The sequence below is a fragment of the Macrobrachium nipponense genome, chromosome 7 (genome assembly GCF_015104395.2).
Source record: "Macrobrachium nipponense isolate FS-2020 chromosome 7, ASM1510439v2, whole genome shotgun sequence".
Taxonomy (NCBI): domain Eukaryota; kingdom Metazoa; phylum Arthropoda; class Malacostraca; order Decapoda; family Palaemonidae; genus Macrobrachium; species Macrobrachium nipponense.
In genome coordinates, this window is record NC_061109.1 from 43,075,611 (window position 1) to 43,089,796 (window position 14,186).

Here is a 14,186-nt window from a genome sequence, read left to right on the forward strand (position 1 = left end):
GCACGAAACAGTCTCAGGAGAAGGGTCGATCGTGCGGAGAATACGTGGGGCGACTGGCGAGGAACGCCTTCTTATTCTCACAGTAACAAAACTCGGACGTCCGCTCTCAAAAGCGTTCGCGTCCTGCTACTAAGACTTCCATTTCATATTTATCCGGTGGAAAGACGTACACGTGATCAGGCGACGTTCGCCTTCTTACTTCTCACTGGAACGCATAACGAGAGAGAGAGAAGAGGGACGTGAAGCGTCCTCCTCTACAAGCTTCTATTTAGAGGGCGCGAGTCCTTCCGAAAGCTCCAACCCCTGCGCGGGGAGGACGCTTCGGAGGACGAGAAGCAATCCTTCAGGATTCGTGCACGTGCACGCACTTAGGCAGTCTGGGGATTTTCATCAGAAACTGCCGAAGGCACGCCAGATCGGTGGGGGTTCCTCGTAACCCTCCTTCGGCTTTCGACATGCTCTCTCCCCGGGTCCTGGGAGTCAAGCAGAGGTCCCGGCCTAGAGGCGAAATAAGGCCGATCTGACGCACCCTCCACTACACAAGGGGCACTGTCACTGCACTTAGCCACTTCGCTATTGCTCTCTAAAGCAAGCACTTTCGATTCTAAGTATACGAATCGAAAGAGTATTAGAGAAAGGGCAATAACCTCTACAGACACTGTTTAGGGCCCGAAGGCAACATTACAGGGTTATGAGAAAACAATAACAGAAGTAGCACTCTTCACAACAATGAAGGAGAGCGATCACCTCTCGCAGACAAATTCATAACCCGTAGGCCATACTACAGGGTTAGGCAAAAAAAAAAAAAAGTCTACAGGAAGGTTAGCAGGTTCACTACCCTGACTTTTGTTTACTGATTAATTGCGTACATACGAATCATACGTTTTCCTTACGGAATTAGACATGTTTACTGATTAATTGCGTACATACGAATCATACGTCTTCCTTACGGAATAGACAAAGTCTCACACTCCTCACATGACAAATCTCAACAAAGAAGCAAGACTCATACCCCTCGTGCATACCAAGTGCGGATCTACCGAAGCTTTCGGTAGCCACACCCTATCTTTGCAGACAACACCCTCTGAAACTAGCCTAACTAGATTCAGATATCTTATGCAAAAATGAATCAAATTCAAATCAATTTAAGATAGCGTATGTCTAGCCACAAATCCAAGTAAATAAATTAAAAGACAATAGGATACTTAGGGCAATGAAGTTTCCAAAATCTAAGACGGAGGTACTGGAAACAGGTGTTTCCAGCACCGGCGACAGAAAAAATTAGTATAGAAAATGGGAATGGTTCCTGATACCCGCCTCCCAGCGGCGGGAATGGGTACTAACCACCTGGCCGACCACTGCGTGTGTCGGAAGTTTTTTAAAATTCTGTCGGACTTCAGAAAATACAGCTATATATATATCTGACAGGTAAGTTTCATGAACAAATGTAAATGTAGCTGAAACTGATAAGGTAATATTACATGCATCGGCAACATTGATAAAACTCCCAAACTTTTATATGAATTCAAACACAGCCTTGGTAAAAAAAGAAAAAAAAACTACTAGCATGAAAGAGATCATTTACTGTATTTTTGTTTTCACCCCGATAAAAAAATAATGTAAAGCTTGTAATACCAATGAAAACGGGTGAAAACGAACAGAATCGCTGAAATTTACTCAATGTATAATGGAGGGGAAAAAAAAAAAAACTAGTTTACAATGAGATGTATTAGTCAAATTTGGACTTCAAAATATGTTGTAAGACAAAAAAAACAAACTATATGACTTCGTTCCATATAAGTAAAGTACTATCCAGATATTCATTTATGCTAACTAGGAAACAAGAACATTTGCTAAGACCCAAAGAGATGGTTGTCTGGAGTTAAGGAAATCAACTAGTCAGCATCTCTGCCTGCCTAGGCCACGTTCTCCCTTTCTAGTAGGGCTGTGTTAATGGCAAGCTTGTAATTGTAATTCAAATGAAATGTAATCAATTACACATCTTCAAAATTCTTTAAAGTGTAATCTTTAATCTATTTAATATTAGGGTTAAGGGGGCCGGCCAGCCAACTGCCATTTTGTTTTTTAAGGACAGGACTTTGACATTCATACCACTTAATAAGGTGGCTTAGGACATCTCTAAACTGCATGTGATTTTTTGTTTGCTTCTGACCTTTGGTTTTGTGACGCCAGGACAATTTATCCCGAAAATAACCATTTTTCAAATTCTATCTCGTCCCTTGATATTTAACATTAAGACCTGGGATTATTATCATATAGACCTGATGTAGACCTCCAATCAAATGAAGGTTTTTTTGTTTTTTTTTTTTTCTAAGTCATTTTTGGCCAGATATGAATTTTTTCATTATGGTAAAAAAATAAACCCTATAAATTACGAAAAAAATACTAAAAAATTGGCAAAAAGGGCTTCATGTGATTGTTCTATATGTCTTTCTAAGTTATATACCAAATTTCAATGCTATAGCTTTAAAACTAAGGGAGAAGATAGAATTTGAAGGTCAATAAATGGTTTGAAATATGGATGTTCAAAGTTTTTCTTTGTATGTATTTTTACAAAGAATGTTAATAAATAATAATCATTATGAATTTTATATTTCTTTTTGGATATCAATAAACCAAACCTGTTATTTATCATAATTTGATCATAAATGAAGATCCTTTACTCATAGATCGTAGCCTGGGGCACTGCATCAGGCAAGACGGGGCACTCCTTCCTACGCAACCCTCTCTCTCTCTCTCCTTCAATAACAGCTTATTAGAGCAAATTTTCTTCTTCTGTATGTTAGCGAGATGTTTTGCTTGTCTTTTCCTCTTTGGCATGATGAAATTCTTGCTGAAACAAAGATAAACAGACATAAACCAAGCGAATGTCAGAGGTGAAACTCAACGTGTACCCTCTATCATGTTTCTGCTCGCACTGAAGGGTGGTAAGCTGAGAACCTTCCCTCCTGCAACTCATGGAATCTCTACAGATAACATTGCTCACAATTTCTCCTGACAATAATTTTCACAACTTACGAAGTTCCATGAATTTTTTCATGGCCGCATTTTCTTGTACGGATCAATGTTTTTGGCTTATTGAGTTTCATTTACTAATTACCCTGTAGCTACAAAGTAAGAGAAATTTTGACAAAATAGCAATTTGTCCAAAATTGCATTTTTCCTAACTATACAAACCTGAGGAGTCCTTTTTTACAATAGGAAGGTAACTAGCGGCAGCTGGATGGTCGTAAGCTTTCGAACAAGGGAGTTTGGTAGTTAACTGCTTGTTCGACAGTGCACGCGCCGTGCGACTGGGAGGTGAAGAATCACTTTTGCTTTAGGCCCAAGCAAAAACTGCAGAGTGAGGGGTGGCATGAGGTGGGGCTATGTGTAAAAGGACCTCAGGTTTGTATAGTTAGGAAAAATGCAATTTTGGACAAATTGCTATTTGTTCCGACAAGGAATACAAACCTTTCGGTCCTTTTACAATAGGAAGACTCACTTCTTGGTGGGAGGAATCTGAGTCTTTTGTGAACAGACTGGTGTTCGCCCAACCTTGGAAGCCTCCCTAGTCGTAAGAGCGAGGGAGGGATCCAAGCCTCTGTCCGATTGATCGGGGTGTGCACCGCAGGATCAATGGTCAGAGAGGCAAGCGTATCTCTTCATACCAGCAAACAAGAACTTGTTCCTGTTTGCAAGAGGCAACAAAGTTATGGGTTTGTCTCTTGTTGGCTTCCACTTCCTCCTCCTTGTTAGGGGAAGTGGTGGATATTCACTCCCATCCCTAGTGAAAGGGATAGGATGGGGCTCTGTCGAGTAGCTCACCTGCATCTCGTCCTTATCCAGCAAGGTGACGACCGTATCCCTCTACCCACAGGTAGAGGGGGAGAAAAAGATGGGAAGAGGAGCCAGTCACACTCTCATTCACTCATCCATTCTTACAGTCACACCAGGACTTGATGCTGTTCAGCCTGCGAGGGTGTGGATTAGCTACACAACGTGTTGAGCAGCCACCACGGGTCCCAAGGAAAACGATCCAAGGACCTCTGGGCAATATCCCGAAGGTAGAAGGAGGTACATGTGGTCTGGATGTACCAGACCCCTGCCTTCAGTGCGCCACGGAGAAGTTCTTGCGGAACGTGAGGGAATGTACTTCTTCTAGGTCATCCTGGTGCTGACGAAGAGGCTTCAATACTCAGCCTGGGGTGTCGAGTTTCTTCAGATAGCGCCGCCGTGCCCTCACAGGACAAAGCAGCATCTCCTTCGCATCGAAGGCGGTGAAGTCCATTAGGGAGGGGTTTGTGAAGGACTCTAACTGATTGTCAGGGACCGAAGGGTTCTGAGTCTTCGCTACGAAGTTTGGTACGAAATCGAGCGTCATGGATCCCCATCCCCTGGATGCTTGACTTCGCAGGAAAAGTCATGCAGTTACCTCAGAGGAAAAGAAGGGAACAGTCGCATGACCTATCCCTCTTCTCGACTTCGGTGATGTCCAGTACCCATACTGGTCTATCCGTCTGCAGCAAAGTGTCTCGCATTCTCCTAATCCCCATGCAGTGAGTTGTTCTTCTCAGTAGTGGATAGGACACCGACACTCCATGGTGGGTGTCAATGGTATGGGTACTGGGACAAGCCATTAGGACGAAGAAAAGATTGATCTGGAACAACCGAACTAAGTCCACAGCGAAGTTCGTAACTGACTCGGGCGCTCTGACAGCTGCTGACTAACTGCGTTCGGTAGGAGGCAAGTTGTCCAAGCATCCGAGCAAGTCACGTGACCTTCGCCCTAAAAGGGTTATGCTGAGAGACTAAAATCGTATTTGTTTGTCACCGATGCCAGCCGGCGAGGTGATGATTCTCTTAAGGCATGTGCCCAACAGGCGAAAGTCAATTGCCTTCTAGAGACCAAGGTCCCTGATGCCAAGACATCTCATAGTATAGTTGAATCTCAGCTAAGGAGAAACAACACTGTGCCATTGAAGACGAAGGTGGACAGAGAATGCAACCTACGTCTTCATAGCCGAATCGAGAGGATTCTCAAGATTCTGAACCTGTGCTTACAAATGACTGAAAACTCTAACCACTATTTCATTGCTGTTCGGTGAGGAGTCGTAGTTGCAATGAAAACGGAGCGCTTTTCAGTAATGAAAACACAGGGAAGTACTGCCTGAAGAACTACTTCTCATGGGCTGAACATTTGGAAGTAGAGCTGGCAGGTCGGGAAGTAGGCGATGTCTTCTGATACATCTGTTAATTCAGGGTGAACAATGAACAATTGCACACCTACGAATACGAGATATTTTGAAGACAAACTCAGATGTCTGCAAAAATCATTCCCATTATCGCAGTGCGATGCAGCGGGAGACTAGTACAGACTTCTGTTACCATGCGGTAAACAGAAAGATGAGAGTCCAAGAGATATCTCTGTTGAAAATTCTCGCAATGCCGAAGGCGATGAAATCGAGCGTCACAGCAGTAGATGGTCCTTCATGTATGCGAGAATCCCCGACCGTGCATCTCGGAGAGCCAGCTGGTACTACTGAGCTGCTATCAGGCAGTTCAATACACAGTAGCTCTCGCTGACTCGTCATCCTGAGTTGCCAGGTAATCCATTCCACGAAGGAATGCGTTCGGCTAGAACCATCGAGCATAAAAAAAAAAATACGCTTGAGCAATTATATTTAAACGAAACGGATTTCGGTAAATACAAAAGCTGATTTGGTGTTGTCGTGACAATACCAAGTATCTAAAATCGAAACTGGTAACTCCTGGGAGGTTGCAGGCAGCCCTGAGTTGCAGTTCAATTAAGATACTATTGATCTCGGTCACAATCCGTAGAGTTAACTACAGTATGCGCCTACAACCCGGACAATTCAACTGCTTAACAGAATCATGTCGCGAGGGTAATATACGTAGTATATTTGTAGGTTTCTGTACAACGACCTCCATCCTAAATTTTTTTCCCCTTGAGGAATGAGAATAAGGATTGGAGATCGACCGCCTTTGTTCTCTAGTCAAGAGAGTGAAGGAGAAGTCTTCCCCGAAGGAAAGCTTCAATGGTGAACAGAATACTGAAGACGACAGTTCAAGCCAAACTGGATGTTCCCGTCCGTTCTTCTCTATTCCAGGTTGGTCGCCTACTGTGAGATAACTCCTCTTTCAGCAGCAGTTTTCTTCCAAATGCTAGAAATTCCAGGAATTCGAGCATTAGGCGAGGTTCCCGATTATCGTGGTAACAATTATCGGGGATTCTCGTCTCGCTCACTTTGGACCATGGTCTTGCCTAAGTGTTTGGAGATCGTAAAAAACTCAAACACTCTGAGAGTGCTAGAAATTCCGCTGAATTCTAAGCACTCTGCGAAACCCCCTACCGAACTCTCTTGTTTGAAAGCTTACGACCATCCAGCTGCCGCTAGTTACCTTCCTATTGTAAAAGGACCGAAAGGTTTGTATTCCATGTTGGAACAAATATTTTGTACACGCATTCTCCATTGCCATATGAAACTCCATGAATTTTTTTCATGACTTTGCATTTTTCCCCCTATACCCCCATATATAGGGGTGCCGGCCAGGCCCCTTAAATTTCAATGTAATTTGTAATTCAATAATACAACTGGTAATTATATTTGTAACTGTAATTGACATAAAACATCATGTAATCACTGACGGAAATTCGTCTGCTAAACAGATGAAGACATCATACTACAAAATTCTGTCACTTGGAGGAATATTCTTGGAAATCAATGAAATGTACAAATTCCTTATGATTTCTGATTTATATGGCACAAGATACCATTATTAGCTATGTTCAAATGTCAACATAGTTAAAAGACCACCTTCCCGCTTGACTACTGCAAGACAAAAGCATGGTATTGGTGGGGAGGAGCTTAGTTACTTCAGTCAGAGCAAGCCAATCAGGGCCAAGAAGCCCTCGGGAATAACGCTACCTTCCTCTATACACCTCAGATGAGAAAGAGTTAAATAAGGCAAGGTAACTCACATACGCCATCAGCTGAATCCCGAACCAAAATATGACCACTATAAATATATCGAAGCAGGAAATAAAACCAAAGATGGCTCTAAAGACGAACCTTCACACTAGACACCACAAGGGAGTCCGAACCTGAGGGAACCTGCACTTCTCTTCCTAAACACTATGTAGCCTATTATCACTACTCGTCTGTCTCTGGCCTAACTTTACATTAACCTTAGAACTTACACCTTGAGGGGGAAGGGGGAATCCGCTATTAACAATGCCTGCTCCGCACCGGGGGGCCCAGCAGATCCTACCTTTGAGGCTTGTGGATTTCCATTATCCCCAGCACCCTGTGGGGCTGATTCTGGAACAGGTAGGGAAGCTGAAAGAGAACAAGTTAAGACATTCTGTCTTCCAATTCTGAACCGTTCCTACTCTAGCTCTTCTCTGCTTATCTTTCACGATTTTGTTGCCATCTTCTATTTGCTCTTAGATACCAGAAATCCGACAACTAAGATAGTCCTCTAAGTGATCTAACGAACTAATCCTTACATTCTTTACTCCTCTATATGACATGCATTGCACTTCCCTACATCTAAAACAAAAAGAATGTATGTCATTTTGAGGGTACTCATCCTCCATTGCACGTAGCACAGGAACTAAGCATGCCGACCAGCATCTCAACCAGCAGCTGTTCGGGCTGGTCAGTGGACCAGGGCTAATTCAGGTGTTCGGGGACTGTACTGCGAATACTATATTAACATCAGTCATTCTGAAGGTACAATGCAGATTGACTTATGATTATTCATTACAAACAGAAAAACTGAATAACACAAACTTTAAACATCAAGAAATAATTCAAATCTTTACTTTGACCTGTTAAGCATCACCCATGAAAAATCTTAATCGCCAGCATCCTGACACCCTTCAAGGCCAGTGACACACTGATCATTCTCAGAAATACACTTTACTCTTATATAAATTGTAAGAAAATTTGGTAACACTATGAGCTAAATATAGGGGTAAAAGGCAAATTTTTTTTATAATGAAAAGACTGTCTGGCATAGGACACCTACCTACCTTCACCTCCCCTACACTGCAGTGTTCACTGATAAACGATTTATTTCTTTTTGTTTTGATTCCATTTATCACCCATAATGAGCGCCCAGAGCGAAAGAAAAATCTTTGGCCTGAAGAAATATTATCACTATTCAACAGAGATTGATGATGAATGTGAGACTCAGAGTAGCACCTCCAAGGTCTCCAACAAAGACTGAATAAGATTGGTCTAATTCTGAAAAAAAAAATGTTATTGTTATGATACAATAAAGTTTGTTCATACTTACCTGGCAGATATATATATAGCTGTATTCTCCGAAGTCCGACAGAATTTCAAAATTCGTGGCACACGCAGTGGGCGCCAGGTGGTAGTACCCATTCCCGCCGTGGGAGGCGGATATCAGGAACTATTCCCATTTTCTATTCATATTTTATCAGTGCCACTGTCTCCTGAGGGGAGGTGGGTGGGCACTTTAATTATATATATCTGCCAGGTAAGTATGAACAACTTAATTGTATTATAACAATAACATTGTGTTCATGAAACTTACCTGACAGATATATATATAGCTGAATCCCACCTTCGGATGGTGGGAAGAGACAGAATAGGATTTTTTGGGAAACTAAATTAAGTAGATGATATACATCTTGGTTCCTCACCTGTTAGCATAGCCGACTTCGTGATTACTGTCACCAAAGTCTGCTTCTGCGTTACTAGAGTTGCCAGCGAGGTAGAGACCTGTAATGCTGGTGCTCTCTAGATGATCTGTCAACGGGGGCGTGACCACAATGTGACTAGCCATATGACCATACTTCTGAGGGCAACGAAGCTAAAACCACCACCTGACCTAACCTATCAAAGTTAGTTCCATAACTTCTAGGCTAAAGAAAAAGGAACGCGCCTCAAGCGACCAACCCTTCAAAGTTAAAAGCACACCTATCCCTTTTTCTATAGGATAGGATTCGTGTTGCTTCCTGCCCCCAATAATATATCTACGGATATGTATGGTCCTAGCGACTTACGGATCTGAAATGTCGTCTTCACATCCCGTCGGGTAGTGTGAAGCGAACACAGAGTTGCTTCGCTAAAGCGTGGCACTCAGGATGTTACTGAGTGTCACGCTCGTTGAAAATGCTTCCGAGGCCGCGCCCTCACCTCTTGAGCATTCATATTAAGAAAAAATCTCAATCTTTATGCAAACATAATGAATGAGACCTCTTAAAAGAACTCTTGGTCGATAATGCCAGGGTGTTCTTGGACATGAACCAGTCTGGTCTTTTTACGGAACACCGAGATTGTCGGGAGTGTGAAGCAAACACAGAGTTGCTTCGCTAAAGCGTGGCACTCAGGATGTTACTGAGTGTCATGCTCTGTTGAAATGCTTCCGAGGCCGCGCCCTCACCTCTTGAGCATTCATATTAAGAAAAAATCTCAAATCTTTATGCAAACATAATAAGATGAGACCTCTTAAAAGAACTCCTTGGCTATAATGCCATTGGGTTGTGTCTTGACATGAACCCAGTCTGGTCTTTTTTACGGTAATCAACCGCTAGATTGTCGTTGACCATTGAAAACCAGGTTCTTGGTTTTCTACGGAAACAACCGGCAGATTGTCGTTGACCGTTTTTTTGACCTTGTCTATAAGTTTTACCAAGATAAAACTTGAGAGACCCTACAGGGCACAGGACTCTCTAATGCCCTTGCCCAATAATTTGTGCCATACCCTTGGTCTCCAAGCCTTCGGTCAAGGGTTAGACAGGTTTTCGTTCTTATCAAGAACGGAATGCTTAGAGGACAGACCGCATTATGTCCTTTAAAGCCAAAACCTCTGATGATGGCTAAAACCTCACTAACCCTCTTTGCCGTGGCTAGAGCGGTTACAATATTAGCCTTTCTGGTCACGTGTATTAAGTTCGCAGAAAGGATAGGTTCGAAATGCTTTTGGCATCAGAAACTCAGACTACGTCTAAGTTCCATGCGGAACCTTTGATCCAGAGAATTTTTAAGATCTCCACAGACCTCAAAGATCGTGAAGCTTTGTTTGTTTGACAGAACCGAATCTCTGAGCCTAGAGGCCGTCAACAACATATTTGCATATTTTACCATAGTTAGGACTTCTAGCTTATCTCATACTTCAGACGGAAAGATAGAACCATAAGGAAATTCACCAGAGGTGGAGGTGGCAGGAACAGTCTTTTCCCTTCACTATCTCCAGAAACGGCCTCCTCCGATTGAACACTGAAAATAGGCAGCACTGCTTTGCCTTGGCCAAGAGGCTGCCATTACTCTTGAAGATCTTATCGCTCTGTACCGTGAAGACGAAGGTAGATATTGAATGCAACCTACGTCTTCACAGACAAATCGAGAGAAGGATTCTCAAGATTCTGAACCTGTGCCTACAAATGACTGAAAATGCTAACCGCTATTTCATTGCTGTCCGGTGAGAAGTCGTAGTTGCAATGAAAGCGGGGCGTTCTTCAGTAATGAAAACACAGGGGAAAGCTGCCTGAAGAACTGCTTCTCATGTCTGAACCATTTGGAAGTAGAGCTGTCAGGTCGGAGAGTAGGCGATGTCTTTTGACATATCTGTTAATTCGGGTTGAACAATGAACAATTGTACACCTACGAATATGAGATATTTTAAAGACAAACCCAGATGTCTGCAAAATCATTCGCATTATCGCAGTGCGATGCGCGAGACTTGTACAGACTTCTGTTACCGTGCGTTAAACAGAAAGATGAAAGAGTCTAGATATCTCTGTGAAAATTCTCGCAATATCGAAGGCGATGGAATCTATCGTCACAGCAGTAGATGGTCCTTCATAATTGCGAGAAACCCCGTTAATCAGAGACCTAAGTCCATGATTGTTGGGCAGAGATACGGTTCGGTAGTCAATCAAAGCAGGGGAGAGAGAGAGACATAACCAAACCGTGCATCTCGGAGGCCCAGCTGATACTGAGCTGCTATCAGGCAGTTCAATACGCAGTAGCTGAGCTTGAGCTCCCGCTGACTCGTCATCCTGAGTTGCCAGGTAATCCATATTCCACAAAGGAATGGCGGTTCGGCTAGAACCACCGAGCATAAAAGATATTGCTCGAGCAATTATATTTAGGCGAAAACGAATTTCGTAAATATAAAAGTTGAAATGGTGTTGTCGTGACAAAACCATAAGTATATAAAATTGAAACAAACTCCTGGGAGGTTGCAGGCAACCCAGAGTTGCAGTTCAATTAGAATACTTCTCGTCTAAGTCTCAATCCGTAGAATAACTAGGATTATGCGCCTACCCCTCGGGACAATTCACTGCTTAGTAGAATCATGTCGCGAGGTTAATATACGTAGTATATTTATAGGATTCTGAACAACGATCTCCATCCTAAATTCTTTCCTTCAAGAAAACAAAATAAGGATTGGAGATCGACCACCTTCGATCTCTATCAAAGAGAGTGAAGGAGAAGTCTTCCTCGGAGAAAAAGCTTCAATGGGAACAGAATACTATCTGCCTGAGTTTGCCAGCTACTCCCTTTACGAAGGAATAGGTATGATATTATCGAGCAAAAGGAAACTCTCAAGCAGGCCTATTTAAACGAAACGAATTCGCTAAAAACAGAAGCTGAGTTGGTGTTGTCGCTAACAATACCTGAAGAGTTGTTCTTACTCCGAAAACTCTTGGAAGGTTGAAGGGAGTGTCAAATAAATACATTAGAACAACCGTTCTTTCGGCTTCTATCCGAAGAGGTAAATACGATATGCGTATATGACTTGACCCATGCGTTAGCAAAATGACGTAAAGATAAACTACGTAAGTATTGTAGTAATTTGAACATCAAATTCTCTACTACATCTTTCCTCGACGAGGAAGAGAGAAAGAAAGGAAAACGACTGTCCACGTTCTAATGAATGAGACTAAAAGAACTCCTTGACTCTTTGCCAAGACTCTTTGCCAAGAAAAGGGAGTAATATTCGAATAGAGATCATCAAGAAGAGAACCGAGGATCGAAAATGGACCGTCCAATGTTCTTATGATATTGGACATAAGATTCCTGGATCTAGTCTACAAGTCTTTTTCTTACTCCCCTGATGAGCCTCTGAAAATGAATGAGAGCTCTTCCGAAATTTGTTAATGAGTTTATCCGCTTAAACGATAAAAAACGTTAAAATCTATGTCAATGAGAACTACCCCATTTATGAAGGGTCCCCCACTTAAATGACAAAACGTTTAGTATCTTGACAATGGGGAAAACGTCCTTACTTGACAAAACTATTAGCACTTTGCTAATAGGGGAAAACCCATTTAACATGACTGAAAGTCACCCAGAATCCGAGTATATAATCTTCCCGATTCTCAGAGAAATCGATGAAGAGGAAAGAGGGATCGAAGAAAAAATTCGGGTATGTCTCTCCGCTAACTCCGAATCCTTTTTTAAAAATTTCTGTAAATTAATGTCCTGTGGAGAGTCCTGAAAAAACCTCCTCTTGACGAGCGTTTAGAAAGCGTCAAGCGTCCTAAGAAACCGTCCTGAACAGCAAATAAGACGCCTTCTACAAGTCTTTTCTCTCGCAAAGCGTCCTGCCGAGCTTCCACCGAAGCGTCCTGGCGAATGTCCCACAAAAGCGTCCTCATAAGCGTCCTGCCGAGCGTCCTCAAAAGCGTCCTGCTTAGCGGTCCTGGAAAGCGTCCTCAAAAAACGTCCTGCTTAGCTGCGAGCGTGTCTGAGCCGAGAACACCAAGTCTTCGAACGACGTTTCAGAGAAGGATCTCGTTGAGCGCCCTGATGCATGCAAAGCCCGCCAAGAGGCGTCCTGGCGAGCGACCTTGCCAACATCTCAATGTTTTATGACGAACCACAATTTTGCGTATGACGTTGAATATTTTTCAAGGGACGTCCTCATGCGAGTCTCCATGGAGAACCGCACGCTGCTCCTGAAGTGTGTGAACACAAAAGGAAGACGTATGGCTTTCGTCTTCAAGACGGGGTCCTTAAAGACCTCATACCTTCTTACAAAGACATGGCCGCCTGTGCGAAACTTGCGTCTTAGTAATGCAAAAGAACATCTCCAAAAACGCACTCAGCAAAGGAACGCCGAGCGTCCGAAAGACACCCTCGCAAGGTGCTTGCCGAGCGTCCTGGAGAATGTCTCTACTTATAGGACGTCGAGCACCTCCAAAAGCTTCCTCACGTCTAAATTGCCCTTCTATGCCGAACCAGAGACATAAGTTGTTTGATGTGCAAAGCAGCTTGCCGGCCGTCAAACTTATCAGCTTGCTTTTTCGAAGTAAAGCGAACGTACATAACGATACCGGAGCGCCATGAGGAGAGGAGGCGACGAATACTGAGTTGCTCCTCCAAAGGTGGAATCAAGAATGTCCTTGATTACCAAATTCTTTTGGAATGCTAGCGAGGTTGAAACAGCTCTAACTTCATGAGCGTTCACTCGCAGGAGGCTCAAATCACTCTTCTGGCAAGATGAATGAGCCTCCTTAATATGTCCCTTAGGAAAAGAGCCAGTGCATTCTTCGAAAAGGGTAAATGTGGTCTCTTCCTGAGCACCATAAAAATTACCGAAGGAGCTCTTACTTCCTTCGTTTATGTAAATAAAATTCGAGAGCCCTGACAGGGCATAGGACTCTTTCATCCTCTCGTGACGAGAGAGAGGACGTGAAGCGTCCTCTTCTCTAACGCTTCTTTAGGGGGCGCGAGTCCTTCCGAGAGCTCCAACCCCTGTGTGGGGAGGACGCCTCGGAGGACGAGAAGCAATCCTTCAAGATTCGTGCACGTGCTCGATCTTCGACAGCCTGGGAAGCGACAAGAGGACCTGCCGAAAGGAAGCCAGATCAGCATGAAAAACCCGTAACCCTCCTTCGGCTTTTTGACATGCCCTCTCCCTGGTTTCCTGGGAGTCCGACAGAGGTCTAGGCCTAGAGGCGTTATGGGGCCGATCTGACGTTCCCTCCTGACGAGAGAGAGGACATGAAGCGTCCCCTTCTCTAAAGCTTCTTAGAGGGCGCGAGTCCTTCCGAGAGCTCCAACCCTTGCGCGGGGAGGACGCCTCGGAGGACGAGAAGCAATCCTTCAAGATTCGTGTACGTGCACGATCTTTAGCAGCCTGGAAAGCGTCAACAGGTCCTGCCGAAGGGACGCCAG

General features: G+C 43.6%; 1 protein-coding gene across 5 annotated transcripts in view; it reads right to left on the minus strand.

The window, feature by feature from the left end:
• The window catches only part of LOC135217347 (protein FAM136A-like), a 180,217-nt gene that overhangs the window by 148,654 nt on the left and 17,377 nt on the right, over positions 1 to 14,186 (minus strand). The window contains exon 1 of one of the 5 annotated variants that reach the window (XM_064253170.1): positions 2,685 to 2,782. The exons of the other annotated variants lie outside the window; for them this stretch is intronic. The gene's annotated coding sequence lies outside the window, so the exon portion shown is untranslated. Of the gene's footprint in view, positions 1 to 2,684; positions 2,783 to 14,186 lie in introns of those variants that run through there. 5 annotated transcript variants of the gene reach the window in all.